At 39.8% G+C, this 14,556-nt stretch overlaps 1 protein-coding gene and 1 long non-coding RNA gene across 3 annotated transcripts in view; one reads left to right on the top strand and one right to left on the bottom strand.

The window, feature by feature from the left end:
* LOC146035856 (uncharacterized) overlaps window positions 1–14,556 on the top strand; it is a 41,437-nt gene that overhangs the window by 1,708 nt on the left and 25,173 nt on the right. Inside the window, exon 2 of one of the 2 annotated variants that reach the window (XR_014460732.1) lies at window positions 4,932–5,094. The exons of the other annotated variant lie outside the window; for it this stretch is intronic. This is a non-coding gene — a long non-coding RNA (uncharacterized LOC146035856). The remainder of the gene's footprint in view (window positions 1–4,931; window positions 5,095–14,556) is intronic. 2 annotated transcript variants of the gene reach the window in all.
* The window catches only part of GPC4 (glypican 4), a 99,665-nt gene that overhangs the window by 67,495 nt on the left and 17,614 nt on the right, over window positions 1–14,556 (bottom strand). The window lies entirely within an intron of this gene.

Here is a 14,556-nt window from a genome sequence, read left to right as displayed (position 1 = left end):
GTGAATTTCAGCCACATTCCCTGTGTCAGGATGTGAATTTCGGTTACATTCCCTGTGTCAGGATGTGAATTTCGGCCACATTCCCTGTGTCAGGATGTGAATTTCGGCCACATTCCCTGTGTCAGGATGTGAATTTCGGCCACATTCCCTGTGTCAGGATGTGAATTTTCGGCTTATTCCGTGTGTCCTAATGTTAAATTTTTGCTCAAAACCTGTGTCCTAATGCGAATTTTGGCCTATTCTCTGTGGCATTATGTGTAAGGGGTATATTGCACTGGGAAGGGAATGTTTTTTGCACATGAGGAAATGCTGGTAGATCACCGGTAAGTAAGTGTACAAAAAGTAGATCCCGGGTTACAAAAGTCTGGCCACCCCTGTACTACAGTATAATAACATTCTCAATCATAAAATAGGCTAAGAGAAAACAGCCGACAAATCACCCATTGCACCCGGCCTTAAATTTTGAACCACACTAAGCTTCCGATGGATGGGGGGAGTGATCACCTCAGTGACGCAAAATTGCAGCTTTGAACAGGAAGAGAGGGGCTGCATTGTTTTAAAGTGGTCCCGTGTGGGATGTGGTTCAATGTTGGCAAGTATGATGTCCATAAATACTGTACATGAGTATCTGTGAAGAGATAGCGGTGTATGTAAATGTATGATGGAGTAGGAAAAAATAATCAGCTCCCTTCTATATACAGATATTAGAAGTATCCTAGCAGTACAAAAGCACTAGGCCTGCAGCTATTTTACAGCAGCATAAAACCTGTTAGTGACGTCTAAATATCCTTCTGTCCAACATAAGGGCTGGTCGGTACAACATCAAATCTAGAACATAGTTGTGTTCATGTCATTTAGGTTTTTACAAGTTACAAATAGAACGCCTGTTACCTTAAACACCTACTCAAAATACTTGAAACTCCCATCTATGTCACTTGGCTCTGGCAGATGGGAAACCTGATGACTGCTGTAGATTTTCTAGTATTCAAAACAACAAAAGGACAACGTGAAGAGCTTCAGGGAGAGTACGGCTTGGTGTTTGTCAGGCAGATCAAACAGTGTGCAGTGGAGGCAACAGTGTAAACATTCAATCCAGCCAGAATAGTTAATAACATGGAAAAATAAGTAACCAAACTTATATAATTAGATGCGAGCAGATGGTTTAACTAGGAAAAAGCAAGTCAACCAGAAGGCCGACTAAAAATGGATACAGAAAACAGCTAGAATTAAAAACATCCAAGTCTGCAAATACTTTTAACTTGGGGGAATAGGAGTTTTGTGCAAAACAAAAATAAATGGGCAGATTTTCCCCAAGAACCTCACTAGTCTGCATGTCTTCTTTATGTATAGTGGCGACAGCACCTTCGTTCTAAGATCACCCGCAGTAACAGCGCACCATAGTGGTCAGATTATCATGAAGTTATTTATCAATACAGTCTTTTCAGACAGAAAAGTCTGAAAATCCCAGCAAATACACAGCATTTCAAATGCAGTGTCATTTTGCCGGGAGCAGCCTGACCCCCCTTCACACAGAATAAAGTACCGGGTTGAAAATTTCTACCCGGTAGTTTGCTGAATAACACAGGTATTTCTTCTGTGTGAAAGGGTCAACCCGGGTCATAAATCCTGTGTCCTTGACCCTGGTCAAATCCAGGGTCAGAGACACGGGATTTACGACACGGGTGTGCCCTTTCACACAGAAAAAGGACCCGTGTATTTAATGAAATTCCCGGGTGGAACTGCTTCACCCAGGCATTTCATTTTCTGTGTGAAAAGGGGCATTTGGGAACTATTTTACTAGCCCCTAAAGTCACTGTTATCAGGCACTGGGGGAGATTCTCTAAGCTAAAAACGCGGTAAAAAAAAACAATTGATATTGCTTATCAATGTAATAAAACCAGTGCTTGTGGCTTCCAATTACAAAAAAAGAAGGGAAAAATGGAAAATAATGTCCTCACCACTTAACTACACTTAAGGATGACATATAAACAAAGTATTTAAAAAAAAAATCTTATCTAGGAATGATCATTCAAAAATGTTGGAGAACCACGGCCATAGACTATATGGTTTTATTTTTTTTGCCAGTTTGGTTTTTCTAATGTTATATTTTACATGCCAATTTGAATTAGATGGAGGATACAACCGAACAGAACGCTTACAGCTACTTGTCTCAGGGCCAGATGTAGTAAGCTTGAAAAATTGATAAAGTTGAGTGTTAAAAGATCAGTTCCTACCTGTCATTTTTCAAACAGCCTGTAACATGGCAGGTAGGAGCTGAGTGGCTGGTTCTTGATCACTCTCCATTTTATCACTTTTTGAAGCTAGATACATCTAGCCCTTAGTCTTTAGTAAACAGTACAACCATTTTCAATCCTGTGCTTCTGATATGATCACAGTTCCTTGCAGAAGGCTTGCCCTGGCCACAGAAGTCCCTCAAACCCTCACAACAAACTGCATTTTGGGATGCACCCCTGGAACTCTCCCTACTGATATCAGTTGTTTTCATGGACCATGAGCACTTACATGTGGTCACTAGTCCTTACTAATAGGCATTCATATTATCTGTAGAACAATCAGGCTGTCACTTCATGAAAACATGGTTGCCAATTTGTAAAGATTTCATGGCAAAAAAGAACTGCGCATCGTAGTCTGAAAACAGGATAAGAAGCTTCACCGCCCTGGTTTTTCAGCAGAAGGAGTTAGTAACAGAAGTTGGCCTTTGAAAATAAACATACCAGGCATAAAAGCTTTCCATGAATAAAGTGAAAATATAGAATTTCATAAAAATCATCAAAAAGCATAGACTTAGCCCCTACTATATTTAAAAGGGAAAGCAGACTATAAATAGATCTAGAAATCATCTCACGAACATGAAACATAGAACCTTCAAGTGTTTACATTTAAACTGGCAGATGAGGAAATTTCCTGTATGAAATTACAGTAATCTAAACTTTCATCTTTGGCCTGACTGCAAAAAATGTGAAAAAATAAATACATAAATGAAATCTATAACTCCATATTTACCGAATCTTTGGTCTACAAATGAAAAGATAAAATATGAATAGCTTTACAGAAGTCAGGGAGAAAACTGCAAGAAATGCACAAAATGTTAAACAACAGTTGGGTCAGCATACTGCAAGGTGGACAGGGGTCTAGGTCGACATGGGACAATGTCGACATGACATTAGGTCGACACAAGCATTAGGTGTCAACATGGGATTTTTCATTTTTTTTAACTGAATGTCGACACCCTCCCTCGCATGGCTCACTGCGCTTGACACTATTTTATTATCTCACCACGCCCTAGTGGATGGTAGGGCATGAAATACCGCCTGTCAGCACATGTCGACTCCAAAAACAGTGAAAAACCCCATGTCGACCTTTTGACTGTTAACATGGTGTCAACTTAATGCTTGTGTCGACCTTGTCCCATGTCGACCTAGACAACTGTAGACCTTGCAGTATGTCGACCTAATGGCTGTGGACCATCTTTTGGTCGACCAACTGACCGTATCCCCTCATTATCGCCACATATATCTGTATTATTCATATAAGCTACACTAGCCACCTGGATTTACCAAGCTCCCAGAAAGATCTTGCTAGACCCCAAGTTCTGCATCTTTTGGTCAACCACGTTCTATTAAAGTTTTTTTTAACAGCAAATCAGCACAAGAGAAACCCCCAATGTCATGTATCCATTAAGCCGGACGCACACGTGTTCTGTGTAAATAAATTCGGGAAAATGCATAGTATTACTATTTTTATCAAAACCTGCCTATAACAGGTCACTTATACCCCTTTTACACCAAAACGCCGGGTCGCACCCGGCTTTTATTAGACCCAGGTTCAAGCCGGGTGCGACCCGGCGTTTAGTGCAATTTACACCGGGCGGACAGCCCGGTCCCCACCTCCCCCCCCTCCCCGTGCTTGAAGATGACAGGATGATGTAATCTCCAAGCGCCAATCACCGCCGCCGCCGGACCGGAACACTGCTGGAGGCAGCCCAGCACTAAGGTAAGCTGCTGGGCTGCCCCCAGTCACCGCCCGCACCCCCCCGCCGTCGCACAGGAGGTGAATGGATGCCGCACACAGGCATCAGTTCACCTCCCTCCCCCGCTGCAGGGTATAGCAGACAGCAGTGCCGGCTGTCAGTGTCAGGTTGACAACCCGTCCAACCTGCGGTCCGCAGGTTGGACGTTCCCCATTCATGTAAATCCGACCCGGCGTTCCCATTTACACCGCCCTCTACCCAGGTCCTAGCCGTGTTCTACCCAGGTCAGGACCTGGGTAGAAGTCCCGTGTAAAGGGACACGGCGTTAGGGATTTACACCGCCGAAGATCCGGGTCTGACCCGCCGCTGACCCGGATTTTTTTGTATACATTTGTCTATCACTGATGGAGCCTTTTAATCATAGATAGCAGCATTAAAAAGGCACCTAAATGGCTGAAAATGATTAAGATGCGTACTGGATATCCAATTACAAAACTTCTAAACCTTCGCAACGAAACAAAAAAAATCCTCGTGCTATTTCAAATGTAAATGTGGTAATCCACTTTTACGGATACATGTGTACAAAAGATTGAAGTGACTATTTTTCAAGAAGTATTTTTATTTTTAATTAAGAGGCTTAAATGTCAGTAAATTTCATCTGCATAAACAGGCGACCAAGGTCTGGTCCCAAAGACCAGTGGCTTATATAAAGTTGTATGTTCCCTTTAAATACAAAAAAGAAATAAATAGCCTTAGACAGTTGCAGCACTTAATGTGATTGTAAAATCTCATTGCCGGCTTATGCTTAAAAAAGTAGCATTTGTTGTGTTCATCCGAATTTCTTTCTTACTTTTTTTTTTTTTTTATTCAGACATGTTTTTTTGACATCCCTAATCCCATTGTCCAAAATGTCTCATCAACTCTTCATTATGTCACTCAGAAAGGTCAGCACCATCGTTGGCGGGATTTACTGAACATATGTGGAGAAAAGAATTTCAACACATAGCTTATTGACAAAAGATTCCACCTGTAAAGTCATATTCGAAATCTCTCCAGTGTTTTATAACAGGATTGCTGATCACAACTTTAAGAGACTGGAACAGGTAGGAACATATGAACCATTATTATTAATTGAAAAGTCCAGGTGGTCACTGGTCAATCTTCCATAATTCCATGGATAAGGGAGCCTTACAGCGACCAACATGTACATTACAAAGACCTTATCTAGAACAAAGTGGCTACATCGTATCAACTGAGAATGCTGCTGATCCACTAACTTGGCGTAGCACAGCGACAAATACTGGTTAAACCCACAAAAGCAGGTATATTTGCCAACACTTCTGGAAAGGGCAGTAACTAGGTGTATAGGAGCATTGCTATCACCTAATGAAACTTCAAAACACTAAGTCCTCACGGACGGTGTAATGGTTAGCATTAGCGCCTCACAGCACTGAAGTCATGGATTCAATTCCCTCCATGCCCACATCGGTGTGTAGTTTGTACATTCTTCCAATACTTGCGTGGGTTTCCTCTGGGTACTTCCAATCCCTCCCACAATCCAAAAATGTACTGGTTGGTTAATTGGCTCCCTACAAATTAACCCTAGTAAGTGTGTGAAGTGTTCACACTAGGCTGTTTTAGCAGGCAGTCACGCCCTGCCCACAGCAGAGGCTGTACGCTGCCTGTCCCAACCTCTGGACAGACCACACGTTGCTGCCTGTCAGGAGGTATGGGCTCTCTCCCATTTATGTAAGCGGGTCCCATCACCCGGGTTACCCGTTTACACTACCTCTGAACACGTCTTACCTGTGTTGAACCAGTGGCATTTCTATTTTATCTAGATTCCGTGCTATTTTTCCACAGGAACTCAGTTCCTGAACCTATTCTGGGCCAAAATGTACTTTCCATAAGATAAGTTATTTTAAAGTCACCTTTGAGTGCCTTTGTTTCTAAATACAATATATACATCTTTTGCTCTCTCTCTCTCTCTCTCTCTCTCTCTCTTTATTTAATTGATCCACACCCAGACCTGGAGTTCCTGGACCTATTTTTCCAGAAAAATGGTACTGGATAAACCCATTTTTAAAAGGACTAGGCCCCACAAGGTTAGCCCTCATAAATGACGCATTAAAATAAAATGTCCAACATCCCCAAGACATTGCACTCCAGCTATATAAAAGAATAATTAAAACACTTTAAAATGAATCCGTGAAAATATAAAGTAACCCAAAGTAAGTAATGGATTAATTGTATTATAATCAGTGTAACCACTTGATCATCACGTACATTTATCCACTTTACACAGTGCTCTACTTTCTCATGTGACAAACGAGATGTACTGTTTGTTCAGAATTAAGCTGGTCATGACAAGGCAGGCCGCACCTACACATTTGGGATGCTAAATGTTTTAGTGTTGTTTAACTTAAGATTTTTCTCCCCCGAGTTGAATACACAAAGAATAGGTAACGTGCCAAGCTGATAATGTCAAACTCCAAAAACATACATATTGTGCCTGTTGGGGCATGCCATCCTTTTGAAGCAGTCTCACAAATGAGCACATCTGCTGATACATGCTGGTAAAATAAACACAGGAGGCTAAGATAATTCAGCCCTAAAACACCCACAAGGAACACGAAATTGCATTATGCGCACACAACAAGAACCATATTTGTTTAAAGCACATTTTCTCTATACTGCTTACCTAGGTCACAAAATGTAATGTACAACTATTACAATTCTAACTGGTATGGCCACAAGGAAGAAACCATCGGTAGCCAAATTGAAATTTTTGGTTATAGAGTTATATTTCAGAAGGATCAGACAGACAAGACACTGGTTATGCCAAAATGACAGAACTTCTTAACAGTAGTATCAGCACTGGTGGTTGTACTGCCTGAATGAATCAGCACCTGAATTGCTCAGTCAGGTGCAATCTAGTGCACGCTAAACACTTTAATCCCCCAGAGGTGAGGAGCAGCATTGTCATTTTATTATATAGGATATTCGCTTCGGACCTGTGCAAGTAGAAATCTGGACCGAATGTTCCGTAGAAAGAGCCATCAGTGGAGGCCATCCAACATCATTTTAGTCTGGGACCGCTGAAACATTGATGGATTTCAGTCATTGAGGATTGTGGAAAGCCGCATATAGATATGTCCTCATACAACTTTACTGAAATCATGCCAAACGGCCCCTATTGGAACACCATGCCACAAGAGAATTTTCTAGCATTGGGTGTCTTTGCTGAAAATGTGTTTAAGTCGCAAAAGAATTACCAGGACGCACAAGGAGACGGTGTTATGTCAGATTCATCCGCACAATGTGCAACTCAGAACTTTGAATCTGTATGTGATACAATGTAGCTGCAACAGCTTTTTTTCCTTTTACAAGTTCCGTTCTGCTTCATATACAAACTCAAGCCGGGTCCACACTAAAACGATGTGTGTACCCAGCGACCTGGTTAGCGATGGGACCCAGCGGTGCATAAACACTTGCCAATGCCGGCTGTGGCTGCATTTCGCTACCGAGATCCTCTTGTTCGGCATGTATGGACCAAGGATTAGGTTACCGATGACGCGTGTCACACTGTGCATACAAACTGGATATTTAGATATTGTATTCCCAACCAGTCTGAATCAGCAAAATCATTTTAAAATGCTGCCCTGTGTGTACCCAGCTTTAGTAACACACAATATAAAAGTGTCATAACAAATTAATAAGCAGTGTCTCATCTTGGTCCTCGTCGCACTGCATTGTGAACAAGAAGCAGAGCAAAGATGAACCGGATCTCAGACACTGCATGGCTTATTAGGCCCAGATGTACGAGGACACGTCTGTATGACCATTTTGAGCCAACTTAGTGCATAAACTGTGACATTGTTTGACATAGGGAGGAATTACAGGAGAAAAAACATCAGAAGCGAAAAACGGTTTTATTCTGATCTTTTTTGGTCTATCCTATTAGGCCAATACAAAAAAAAAATTCTCATGAAAACACATAAAAGTAAAATATTTTGTTTATGTTGTGGCTACTGGCACGGTGTTACAAGGTCTTTGGAAAAAAAATACTTTTAAACCCCATGAGCACAACTAGTTCAATAAATAATGGGTATTAATCACTCGAAGCCATCTGCAGAACAGATGAATATCCCTTGTTGACCAGTCCGTACATACACCCACCTAAAATCAACTGAATTACCCCCATCATTAACAACTGTAAATTCTATACTGCATAGCAGACAACTTTTGCTGAGGCCCAGATTAAAAGCTTGTATCTTGTTTTATTAACAGACTTCTAGTCATGTGAATTTGTTTATAAATCAACTGCTCCTGAGACCTCTGCTATTTTGCTTTTAGACAGATTCCAGGCGTATCACCTTCTTAATTAGCTTTCTTTTGTTGGTGATGTCATTTATATAGCACATGTCTAATCTTTGAATAGCCTGACCACTGCCTATAATCATACAATGAAAAGGTAACTATGTCATGTGAGCTTCAAGTGTATAATTACTAATGGTGCTAGATTTCAGAGAGAATAACCCCAGGTGATTACCTGAGCAGCGCAGCACAGGGCTTTCCAATCGGTTAATCTTATGAAACGTTATGGTTAATTTACTAAGCGGTAGAATGAAAAAACGCGTTTAAGCCCGAAAATTAAAAAGGCAATGTTTTACTAGCCGCTATTTACTAGTGAAAGCGCTGCCCTTTAAAATTCATGATTTTCAATTTATTTTTTAAACTTCAAGAATATCTTTGCCGATGATCATTTTTCCTGTTTGCTTATTCAGACTGCTATTGGATATATAATTCTGCAGTGTTTTTACAATGTCATGTGACAACCTAAAGGTGCCAACACACTAGAAAGATCTGCGCATAAATTAGCCTTGAAATCTTTGGTCGGTCCTGGACAAAAGATTTCAGGCAAGCGCACATCTTTACCAAATTTTATTTTATTTTTTTTTTTTTTAAGATCCTGTGTGCGTTCCTATGGATCTTTTGTTAAATCTTCTGAACTTTCGTGCAGCACTTAAGATCAGAAGATTCAGGTAAAGATCAACGGGAGCGCGCATCGGACCGATATTGGACGATTTTCGACCGATTATCGGTAAACATCGGACGATATATCGGCCAATTTATCGGAAATCGGCCCAAAAACCATTCTAGTGTGTGGGCACCTTTAGTCATATGACATGAGATAGTGAGCAGAGGGGCTTTTGAATGCAGTTCTAAGATCAATCTATAGAAGATATGTCACAGGTCAGAAGAATACAAGTAGCAAATCAAAATAGATAATGTATTTTGATCTACAACACAACTTGAGCAACAGGCAGTTCGATAATTGCATTGTATCAAAACAAACTACTTTACCCTTCAGGCCCCCATCCACTAGTGTGATATGGCCACTTTTCATTCAATTACAAGCTTCTGCAACAAGGGATTGGATGAAAAGTGGCCACAGGTAGTCATGGCTGCCATTAATATTTATTGGATTCTGCAGTCACGACTGGGATTGCATAAAATACATAGGGCCAGATTCTCGAAGCTTCAATAGTGATAAAATGGAGAGTGATAAATAAACAGCCAGCCAATCAGCTCCTACCTGTCATGTCACAGGCTGTGTTTGAAAAATCTCAGGCAGGAGCTGATTGGCTGGCTGTTTATCACTCTCCATTTTATCACTTTTTGAAGCTTAGAGAATCTGGCCCATAGTATGCAAAAGGTCGAATTCGGTGTATCCTGTGTGATCCTGCCAACCAGGAGCTGCTGGTGTGTCGCATGCAATACCTCTCACTAGTGGATGAGGGCAGTTAAAAGTATAAATCTGTACTCTTCTACTTTACTTTGGTTAACCTCCTCAACACTAACAGGTATATAAACTAAAATAGCACAATGATTATTACAATAATCTAAAATAAATAATCTAAAACACCGGTCGTAAGAAAACAGTTAAAAGCACGCCTACTAAATAAGTACAGCAAACAAACATTTAATCTCATATGCCTAACTGTATGTGTTGCCACTCGAGAAAACAAAGGTTGCTCATTTCATCTAAAAAGGTTCCTAAACAAATATTAGTAATTAATAACAGAAATGCAATATTCTGGCATTCAAAATGGAGGTAGGTATCAGATAGCAACACCCCCTTTCAGTTTCTAAACATTTCACTTCACAGAATGTATCTGTCGAAACTAAAACAAGTAACTCAAAGTAACGAGACGAATGTTCAGCAACCGCTTGATATAAACATAAAAACTAAAAGACAAGGCTTCCTGAACTGAAAAGGGTTTAGCCCTTTAGATGAGCAGCCAGCCATGTTTTAAGCTTGAAGAGTCAAGACCAATTAATGCGCTTCAATAAAACCAGGACCTCTCTTCACACATGGGTGTTATTTTCAAGCATTTAACGTACACTATTAGACATGTTTTTAGCACAAAGGGTTGATGTATCAAGCAGCGGAAAGAGTATAGAAACGACCACTTGAGACATTGCCCATAGCAACTAATCAGCTTCCACCTATAATTTTACAGAACTCACTCAATAAAATACTAAACCGATTGGTTCCGATGAACAACTTCTCCACTGGTCCAGGTATCTACTATTACACAGTAGAATTGTATATGAACCTTTACTTAAAAATGTATAACAGCTGCAGGGACACTTTGCAAACACTTTATAAAGCACAGCTAAAATACAAGGCATTGTGTGCACTTTATGTACCATTATTTTGCAATGCAACTACATAAAGGAGCAGAAAATCATCACCCGAATGATAATGGGTAAAAAAAAAAAAAAATGTACACTGAGCCTTTTGCCATCAGCAATTGAATAGACCTGAACAGTCTGAAGCTACAGTTACAGTGCAGACTATAGTCTTTGCAAATGTAATCTCTGCTTCCCTGTCAGCCCAATCATACATTCCTTCATTATCTCCACATTAGCATCCCTTATGGAGATGCAATTTCAGCTCAGGTCATGGCACACTGGTTAGAAGCTTACTACATTCCACTGACACAGGCTGGCTCCCACAAAGTCATCTAACACACAGAAAAAAAGCGCCGGAAAGTTTTCTGCCCCACAGAAGTTCTTTCAAAACGATTAAGTTTTATTTTCCCAATTGGTAGAACATAAAAAAACTTAATACAGCATGTTCACCAAAAGCCAAGTATATATGTATTCCAAGGAAAAGTACTCAAGAAAATGTTGGAACAAAAAAAGATATAGCTCCAATTCATATACTGCCAACCTATTACACAGCACTGTACAACTCATTAACATCAGTCTGCTTTCGTGGTGGTTATAAGAAGCCAATCAAACTATTAATACTTCGATTTGTGGGAGGAGTCCTTGTTAAATTTAGAATGTCTGTAAATAACCACAAAAATGGGAATTCCATTACCCGTAGTAATTTACCCCTAATTGATCCCTAGGGGTAATTCAATTGGACCAGAAAGCCTGGATTAATTTCACCTGCCCATTTTCTTGATGTAACAATTAGACAAAATGATGGAAACAAAATGGGAAAAGTTTTCAGGAACAATTGAATTTTACAAAAAAATAAATAAAAAAAACAAAGAAAAAGAATGATGCCTCTATAGAAGTATTGAAAACTACACAAGGACAGAAAATAGCGGATTATGCCATTTCTTCGGAATACTTCATGGCAGCCCCTTTCACAACACAATGTATTAAGGCCTTTTCTCCTAAAATAGACAGGCAATTTATCTTAGGATCCACCCTCCTCTAGTATATAGATGTGCCCCTCCCCTCTCCTCCCAGTCTTTTGAATATCTCCTCCCTTGATCCTAAGAAAGGGAAATTATGGGTTACTATGAAGTATTCCGAAGAAATGCAATTATCGTAAGCATAATCAGCTGTTTTCTTCTTCCTACTTCATGGCAGCCCCTTTCACAATAGGATATACCAAAGCATCACAAAAGGGGAGGGCAATACAATACCTTAAGCCATGGGTCTTCAAACTGTGGCCCTCCAGATGTTGTGAAACTACAAATCCCAGCGTACATTCATCACTTTAGGAATCTCACGTCCAACTTTTTTTATATACCAAAATAGTTTATTTTACCCATCTGGAAAGGGTTTTCTTAGTTGGAGCTCCTTGCACCAAGTGGAATAACAAATGCATTCTTTGCTTTCCTAAAACTACTAACCCTATCTAAATAGATAGAGATAGCAAGGACCATATCTAAACAATGTAGAATTTCCAAATTTGTATTTTCGCGATTTAAAAAAAAAAAAAAAAAAATCTCCTGGTTGATATGAAAAGTTGACACCACCTTGGGGAAAAAATGGCGGATTTGTCCTCAGAACAACTTTCCTGCAATGGCCAAGCAAAGACGCATGTTTGCCAACATTACTATTTTTCCATAATCCCCAAAGTAGGTGGTCAAGAAATATAGAATTTTACAGTAGCTCAGAATCTTTTGGCCGATCTAATCAATGTTGGGGTCCCACAGCGGCACATTGCCCTGCATTGAAATCAATGAAAATGCAGAAACACACCATTAACGAGATGTTGACTATGTATTATAATCTGAACCAGATTCCTTGTCAGCAACCACTCACGTGTTTAAAGACCAATGACTCACACAACAGGACAAAACCCTTTATTCAAAATAAGTGTTTGCACAAGTTAAAAAAAAAAACTATAAAATGTCACAGTAAGACCTAGCTGTAAAACAGAATAAAATCCTTCACAACAAACAGAGGTACAACCAATAAAAGTAGTGTACAGCTGCACTTGGGAAAGTCTGTTTAGCATAGAAATAAGGCTATGGAACTCAGCCAGTTTTTACTCCTGATAAAAAGTTGAATTCCGTCCTGTCAGCCATCTTGTTATCCTTGAACCGCTGATGTGTATTTGGCCAGAAGAGCAAATGACTATTGCTTTAGGGAATGGGAGTAAAGAAGGTAATCATTTCTCTTGGGCATTCCCTTTCAACACAGACGGGAGGATTGTGCTTTAAAAACGACACTTCTATCTCCAGGTCTTTGCTGCATAAAGAGGAATCTACTGAATCACAGCAAATCCTCACTACATACAAACTCTACCAACCAAAAGACAACAGCATGTAAATAGGACAATTCACTTCTTAGCGTAAGGGTCCACAGAGCATTCTGTTTGAAGCACAAATGAAAGACTTGTTAATTATATCGCACAGCCAGCCAGTATGGCATCACCTCAAGGTGTTATAGAAAACACGGACTGGATATTATGGTGCAGAAAAAGAAACCCCCATTGCATCTAACACACTTAGATTTTTTTGTTGGTGTTGTAATCTAGACCATTTATAAATAATGAAAATATGCCCATTTTAAACCAAATATCCACAATGCAGGTTGAGTATCCTTTATCCAAATTAGTTAGAAAACCATAGCCTCCAAATATAACTTACTTTTGCTAAAAACTTACTGTGTACATCTGTAACTGGTACTACTGGGTACATTTTATGTAACTGGCACTAAATATGTGCAAGAAAATGATTGTTTGGCATTCAAAGTCAGTGTCTGAGTTGGACACAAACTTTGTTTCAGGTTTTAAAACCTCGTTTTATGCACAAATAAAATATATTTGTGTGTATTTCATCTGCTTATACAACATAAATGCAAGATACCTCATTCAAATCTAAAAATGTCCAAAATACGGAATAAATTGTTAACCAGAATTCTTCTGGTATCGAGCATTTTGGATAAGCGATACTAACAAACCAAACCGAGTCAAACCCAATTGGATTTGTTCACTTTCATCCGTATTTTGTGCGCGGATATCGGCTAGCCACACTAACTAATCACTGAGTAAGTTCCGAACACCAAGAGGAAATGAGAGGCCAACCTAGTCACAATGCCAGTTGTTCAAACCTCAGGGTAAAGAGCCTGCCACTGTTAGGACAGCCTCACATGAGCAGGGTATTTCAGAGTTTACTGGTAGGATCTATTTTAATCCTATTGGAGGGACACAGAAGGTCACATCAAAACAGAGAAAGTCAACAAACTAAAGCCAAATTGCAGAATTTTGTCAAGGTATAAAAAAAAAAAAAGTAAGTACTACATTTGAAACCCCCACTTTGCTTATGGCAAGCAATTAGGTCTGATGTTACTATACAGGAAGCATTAGATGAGTAATGCAACTAAATATATATAGAGTTTAATTACAATAACAAATAATTAGTTAAAGTTTAGGCGCCAGATGCACCAAGCATGAAAAGTGATAAAATGGAGTGATAAACTACCAGCCAATCATCTCCAAACTGTCATGCTATAGTTGGTTTTGACGAATGACAGTTAGGAGCTGTTTGGCTAGTGGTTTATCACTCTCCACGTTAACAGTTTTCAAGCTTAGTACATCTGGCCCTAGGGTTTTTATGAAGGGATTAATGCGGTGATGGCTAAACTTGACACTCCAGCTGTTGTTGAACTACACATCCCAGCATGCCCTGTATCAGTTTTAGCATGGCCAAATAGTAAAAATATAGCAGGGCATGCTGGGATGTGTAGTTCAACAACAGCTGGAGTGTCAAGGTTAGCCATCACTGGTTTAAAGTACTGGATTA

The sequence above is a fragment of the Crinia signifera genome, chromosome 9 (genome assembly GCF_055691185.1).
Source record: "Crinia signifera chromosome 9, ASM5569118v1, whole genome shotgun sequence".
In the NCBI taxonomy this organism is placed as follows: domain Eukaryota; kingdom Metazoa; phylum Chordata; class Amphibia; order Anura; family Myobatrachidae; genus Crinia; species Crinia signifera.
The sequence above is the reverse complement of the archived record's forward strand: the minus strand, read 5'-3'. Positions and strand labels throughout refer to the sequence as shown.